Source organism: Kogia breviceps, chromosome 2, assembly GCF_026419965.1.
Source record: "Kogia breviceps isolate mKogBre1 chromosome 2, mKogBre1 haplotype 1, whole genome shotgun sequence".
Classification (NCBI taxonomy): Eukaryota; Metazoa; Chordata; class Mammalia; order Artiodactyla; family Physeteridae; genus Kogia; species Kogia breviceps.
This window is the reverse complement of record NC_081311.1, coordinates 43,307,608-43,314,903: the sequence shown is the minus strand read 5'-3', so window position 1 is coordinate 43,314,903 and position 7,296 is coordinate 43,307,608. Positions and strand designations below refer to the sequence as shown.

The 7,296-nt window shown below is 41.7% G+C and overlaps 1 protein-coding gene across 3 annotated transcripts in view; it reads left to right on the top strand.

The window, feature by feature from the left end:
* Positions 1-1,629: 1,629 nt before the first annotated feature.
* The window catches only part of PCDH15 (protocadherin related 15), a 1,516,422-nt gene continuing 1,510,755 nt past the window's right edge, over positions 1,630-7,296 (top strand). For all 3 annotated transcript variants that reach the window (XM_067025124.1, XM_067025121.1, XM_067025122.1), the window contains exons 1-2: positions 1,630-1,848; positions 2,076-2,328. The gene's annotated coding sequence lies outside the window, so the exon portion shown is untranslated. The remainder of the gene's footprint in view (positions 1,849-2,075; positions 2,329-7,296) is intronic.

Below are 7,296 nucleotides of genomic sequence, written 5' to 3'. Positions count from 1 at the left end.
TGTTGTCAGTTTCCAAAGTTTCCAACGCATTTACAGCAATGCCTCTAGGGGAAGTTTAGTCAGACCCTCCAAGTCAGGGCCAACGTCTGAGGAAGAAACCAAGCTCTAGAAGTAACGCTAGAGCTGCAGCGTTCAGGCGAATGGTCCTAGCTAGGCCGAAGAGGGGATTATGGAGAGCCAACAGATATCTGTGGGTTCTCTCAGGGATCAACCCTCCCACACAAACCGGCACGCAGGCACGCTTGCGTGTATACACACACACACACACACACACTCCGGCACGCACGCACGCTCTTGTGTCACACACACACACACACACACACACACACACACACACACACACACGAGTGTTTCCCCTAGACGGCCGCTAGAGGGAGGACCTCCGGGCCGTCGTGCGCGAGGGCGCAAATATGGAGCCTGCTCTGGAGGAGTTTGTCACTTTTAAAAGACTTGGAGTGACTGTGATCAAGGGGAATCTACCTTGGTTAGGTTGGAAATGCACAAAGGGGAAAAATGTAAGTGTTATCTTCTCTTCACAACCACAGGTTCTTTTGGTCTTGGGACTTTCCATTCTATTATACCTTCTTCACTACTCTGGATACTGCCAAATCTCAAGGTGCCCCGATCAGAGCCAGGACAACTATTCCCCTAATAAGTGCTCTCAGTTGGTAATTTATTTTTCCTGAAGGGAAATTTAGGAGAGGGCTGTGGAAATGTGAATCCTGTTTTCTGAATTATTTTTCCACCTCCGTTTAATCTTACTCTGTAACTTCAAAAATATAGCTGATATACATTACATCATTGTTCAGGCAAAAATGTAAAACTCAGCTGTAAACATAATTGATTATTTTACAAAGGATAAAGAAAAAAATTCCCTTTTCATCACATTTCTGATTTTGAATTTAATTGCTCACCGCCAACATGAAAATAGTCACAAAAACGTTAGAAAATGACATTTAGAGTAACGTAGAAATACTACTTCCTTGTGCAAAGGCTCTTTAAGTTCCTAATGAGTATCTAAGCATGAAAATCATCTAAGAAAAGGAGTAAGCGTCATTTTCTACACGTCAAATTGTTACATCCATTGTAACTCTGAATTAGGAAGTAGGTAGGCATGTGGGGGTAAAGGGAAGATTATTGTCTTGATTGGAATTTCAAGATCGAAAATTTTAATTCCCTTTATGTAAAAGGCGTCTCGGTGTACTTCAGCTAACTTTGCGAAATGAATCAGAATGATGACTCAAACCATAGCGAAAGAGGGAGGTGATTTCCCTTAAAACGAGGTGTTGAGTGCCTTGGTGACCCAATACTGGGTGCGCGCAGCGTGGCCAGATCCCTCTCCACGCAGCTCTGGCTCTGTTCAATTCGGTAAGCACACCTACGGCAGTAATACCATCGGTATACCATTTACGATGATGGGCTGGGGGGTTGACACTCCGCAACGCCACCAGCTCTGTTTTCTACCCTAAGTCAGTCACTCAATGGCACAAGCAGGTCGCCCTCTGCGCGCTACAACCTGCGGGGCGGGGAGCCTTGGCGTTCACCCCTCGAACTCAGCTGGTGCTGACGTCTGTTCAGGTCCTTAAATGTGTCCGTCCCTGCGCAGGAGGGAACAGACTTTGTAGCAGTCACTTTGCCTGAAGGGAGTCGCGCCTCTGCTCTTGCAGGCGGCAGCTCCGGTTCTTCTCGCTCTTCCTGGGTCTGCGTTTGTTTCCGTCCTCTTTGCACCGAGTCCCCGCCAGCCTCTCCAGCTGGAGGCGCATTAGGTATTTGCACCCCAGGAGAGAACCAACAGGGCTGCACATGCCCTGTGCTTTTCCGGTGGATTCGAAGACCAGAGATTACGAGGTGCGCTCGGGGATCGCTCAGGGAACAGGGAGCTTCCTCTCCCTGGTTTCGGTCGGGGGTGATTTATCTCAGCTGGTGAAAGCGTCCTCCCCGCCCCTGGCACCTGCAACTTGTTTTGGTTTCTTCTCAGTCCTGTGTGTGCGGTTCCAACATCAAAGTTTTTCCTCCCTTACCCGAAAAATCTATCCGTTTAATCCATTCTCCTCCCCCTGCGCTGTCTCTGCCAGGCCTCCTCGCTGTGTGGTGAGTGGATAGCGGGGCGCGCAGTGTGGCAGCGGCGGTGGAGATTGGAGCGATCAGGCAGTGCAGAAGAGAAGGAGCGGCTGCCAGGGGCTCCCAGGTCCCTGGGTAACCCTTTGCCAGGCGAAAGAGCTGGGTAAGAGTACAGAAGAAGAGTCGGAACCTTCTGGGACGCTGGTGCCTAAAAACTGGATTTTAACCAACATCCTGGTTGCGCGTCTCTGTCCCCTTTCTCATTTGGTAAGTCGAGAGAAGCGCTTGGCACGAGCGCTCTGCGGGACGCAAGCTCCTGGCTGCTCAGGATCCTTGTGTCCGCTGCTGCGGAAGGAGCGGAGGCGAGGAAGCCAGCGGCTGCTTACTGGAGCCTGGAGGTAGGCAAGGGGGTGGGATCCTGATTCTAGCACTAAGCCCAGATTCCAAAAGGGTGTCTGGTTTCACCGAGCGGAGGCATTCTTCTCCCCTTCATTTCCCATTGCACCCTCCCCTTTTCGGATTCAGGCTTAAGAACAAGCAGATTCACAGCACTCTCCAGGTGGACTGCCTTCTGCCTCTCATCGCCGGAATGCCTCGCACTTTACATTTATTCGATTGTGTTGGGGGCATTTAAGCTTTTCCAGGAAGTTGATAGCTTGCGGATTTTTTGAAAAGGTCCAACTTGATTTCATTCAGTTTCTTAAAGGATGTGTTTCCTGTGGGCAAGAATTATGGGAAATAAATATCACTGTCATATATAAACGCAATAGCAGCTTGGAAATCACCTTCATTTCCCCCGCAAAAGTTTTCCCCATGCAAGTTTTCTTAATGCCCAGAAGCAGTGCATGGAGACTTGGCTCGTTTTATTAAATGTAAACTGGGGAGGGGGTTCCCCTTCTATTTTTAAAGTGCAAGATATCAAGGACGTTGTTTTCTTTCGTTTCTGTTTTTCCCTGTGCTGCCCATGTAACAAAGCACTGTGAGTCTAGAGAGAATGGAACACTTTTTAAAATCTGCAGGAATGATGAAGGACTTTGCTGTTCCCAGCCTTGCTTGAAGTTTTTATTTAAATACCTGATCTTTTTTAGTTGAGAGAAATAATTTGCGATAAGACTGGAGTAATATTGTGAGTGCAATTCAGCGTGGTAAGATTTTGCATGTAGTGTATGTAATTGATCCCTATAGTTGCACGTTAGCTAATGGCAGAAATTGCATGCAATGATAGAAACAGCCCTTGAATTTTTTGGCAAACTATTTTTGGACTGTGGGGAAATTTTTGAAATCTGTATTAAAATTTATGTGGCAAGAATATGGATGAAAACAGAAAGGCAAGTTAACTTTAAAAGGGTGGTTTACTGAAAATCAGTGTCTGAGATTTCACATCCTCATATGGTAATCAGTGAAATAAATGAACCAGTTAGTGTTCCACGCTTGCAATACTTGGCTCTGTAGAAAAACTGCTGTTACATTTCATTTCCAATCTCGTTTGTGGGAATAGAATAATGTTGGATGAGTTTATTAACTTCCTCACACATGGGTGCTGTAGATCCCAGGATGTCCTGTAAAGCAGAGAGAGACAAGGTCCAAGATCTGGCCTTATTACTCCTTGCTATCGCTCCAATACAAGGTATTCTTCACATAAGCTGCAACTAGTGGAATCTGGACCTCCTTCCTTTCCTTCTTCTTTTGCTCTATACACTTGTAGCTTCCAATTTGGACCTAAATCTCACTGCAATAAGCCCTATCACCATGTATTCTTCTTCACAGGACAGCTCTGAGTTTGGGTTGCTCGGAACTGAAATAAGTTAACACCCCAATAATAAATTGTATGCAGTTGTTGGATAGATACTGAATGTACTCATTCAGGGTACATTCAGGCCTCCTGTTAAGCCAGGTGGGGGGAGAGGGTATAGGGGGAGGCTAGAGTACAACTGAAGTGGTGAGACCATAGCTAGGAAGATGGATTGTACTTGAGGAAAATTGGGGCAATGTGAAAGAGAAGGAATAATGCTAAAATCTGAGTGTGTGTGTGTGTGTGTGTGTGTGTGTGTGTATGTAGAGGGATGGATTATCTTCAGCAGAAATCAGCTTTATCTTTGATCTGCACGGGCAAGTTTATCTCAAAGGTCAGACTCCTTTCTTGATAAAAGCTTTAAAGAGGATTGAGAATTCTGAGAAAATAAATAGCTCCCATTTGTAGTTATTGACTTTCAAATAAATTCTTCAGTTCTAGGGTCTAAAGCAGTTTTTCTGAAATTTTAGTGCCTAAGAATGCATAACAATTATTTATGACCCCTAACACAGGAGAAGTTGGTTCAAGAGGATCCAATTAACTGCATGTTTAACACTATGGGTGATTCCAATTCTCCTAGTTCAAAAACTATCTTGTGAAAAATATAGGCTTGGTGCTAATGAACTTTCTTTTGTTAGGGAGGGTATTGTACACTCATATTAGTCTAAAAATTTTTCTTAGTATTCATCTTTTGAATTTTCCTTGTTTTTCATTATCAATGTTATTATTGTTACATCTGTCCTGTGAGATAATGGCTATTCTCAAATACCAACCTTCTATCATTTGTGTATTTCAAGTGCTGGATGGTAGCCATTTGAGATTAAAACTAGGAGGCACTAAAACTAAGGTGATGGAAATGCTTCACAATTATTGAGCATTAATAGTTTTAAAAAATCAGTTTGTTGATGGGTTTGGTTAAAGGATACCTTTAAGTAAACATTATGATTATCTCTTCCTCACTGAATGGAGAACAATTTTTAAAAGATTTAAAATCTTTAAAAGGGTTCAACATGCTCATCTTTTTATTTCATATATTTACATGTTTTCCTTACAGCGCAAAGTAATTCAAGTAGCTTACATGAAATTATAAAAAGAGAAAGTAAAATCCCTACAGTTTTTTTCTATTAATTCTCTTTGATTTCATTAATCAAACTTCATAAATGTGCCATAAAAGTGAAGGAAATGATTGATGAAATCCTGAACCCAGTGGTAAAATGGGTCATTTCCTTTGGGTCTTTTTTTTTTTTTTTGCAATTGACATTTTCATGAAATTCTTAATTTTTCTCATTCTTTCCAGGTAAAGGAAGTTGGTCATTCATTGTTGGGGTCATCAATATGTGTGGTATTCATTGACATTCTGGTATCAGTGTTCTGATTTCTTTATTTTATAGTATTTTCTTATACAATGCTGCTTGTACAGAACGTGTTTTCACAATAGTAAACATTTACAGCCTTTTTACTATGTAAAAGGTTTGCACAAAACAGCACAGCATCAAGTATAGATAGAGGAAGAGTATACTCTATTTCTTATTTTGTTTAAAAAAAAGAGACACTTTATTCAACTGCATATACATTGGTTAACTACTATTTTAAACTATGTGCATGTTGAAATTAAGAAATGCAGGTCGCATGCTTTACGAAAATATGACCTCTCAAGTAATACAAGGCACATATTGATGTGAATTATATGCTAATTTTTAGGTGGAGTTTTGTTTCCTTGGAAACTCCAACAACCTCTTTAGCTATTTGGTTGATAACACCCTAAGAAGTGGGAAACCTGAGAAGAAAATCCCAAAACTAGTTTAATCCTAGTCTTAACCTAAAAAAAGGAATGTTTTTGCTTTATATGAACCCCAAGTAACAGGTGTTATGATTGATATATTGAGATTGAAACATGATGCCACATGGTCCAGGATTCCTGCCACATTTTAGACTTTTTGTAAAGTAATGACATCATTGATAGCAAAGACAATCCACTTCTTTGTACAAAAATATAGAGCATTTTGCTTGGAAGTTCTAGATACTTCTTTTTCTATTATATAACCCCTGTCCCCATGGAGTGAGAGAAAGAGAATCTTTGTGGAGCCATTTTGATGAATAATATTTTACATAATTCTACCCTTGAACCATCTTTAGCTACCATCTATACCAAAGGAAACATTGAACTTTCCCCTAATGATATATTTTCTGACAGTTTTTTTCAAAGTAACATACTATCTATTAGAAAATCTGAGTGTCCATTATTGCCAGTTTTAAAAAATGATTACCCAAGCTCTGTCCAAGAAAACCTAAAAGCCATGACTCATCTTTTCTCCACTCTCCTCCTCTGTGCTGTGATATAAAACACATCATATCTTTAGAAGATATTATCTCTTAAAGTGATTTCACAAATAGCAGATAAATATATTTTTTCATCAACTACAGTGTTATATACATTCTCATCTCTGTTCTATAGTCTTAAATCAGAATGGCTCCTCTCCCACATACACCGTTTGTGTTTACATTAAATTCCTCCATGCTACCTGAGAAAATCCATTCACACTAAGTCAGTTATTTAATGGATTCCTTAACAGGTTGTTTTACATTTTAATAGAGGACCATTAGAGAAAGACAAATCCTAACACATGTTTCCAGTGAGGGTTTTAAAGTCCTCAGACAAAAACCCCTACAAGTAAAAGTCTCACAAACCACAGTCACATGTAGATAAGGCCATCACTACAACCTGTTTGAGATCTGCTGGTCTCTGCTATTTAATATATCATATCTGGAGTGCCAAAGTCTATCCAAAGACTTCAGGTACAAACAAGATACAACAGCTTGAGTACATAAATAACATTTGGATGAGGAGAACATGACATTATTGTTAATAAATCTAGGGAACAGAAGATGGGATCCAGGGACTAGAGACACATCAGGTAAGCGGACCACATGTAAGATTCTCTTTCTTAGTTTGTCATTGGCAGGGTTTACCAGTGGGATCACACTAGAAGACAGAATTGTGGAACAGAGAATAAATTCAAGAGGCAGGAGAAATCATAGTGCCTGGTTCCAGTCAATATTGTTGTCTCTGGGTGTGGAGGGAAGATATTTGCCTGCCTGTTTCTTGCAGTTCTTCTTTCACCAGACAATTTGAGAAATTGCTTTATGGGATGTCAACTGAAAGTTTGATTCCTGGTGAAAAGTGATTCTTTGTTACTTTTTTTTTTTGTAGTACACGGGCCTCTCACTGTTGTGGCCTCTCCCGTTGCGGAGCATAGGCTCCGGACACGCAGGCTCAGCGGCCATGGCTCACGGGCCCAACCACTCCGCGGCATGTGGGATCTTCCCGGACCGGGGCACGAACCCGTGTCCCCTGCATCGGCAGGCGGACTCTCAACCACTGCACCACCAGGGAAGCCCAGTTACTTTTTTTTAATTCTTAAAACTATACCATAATTGTCTTC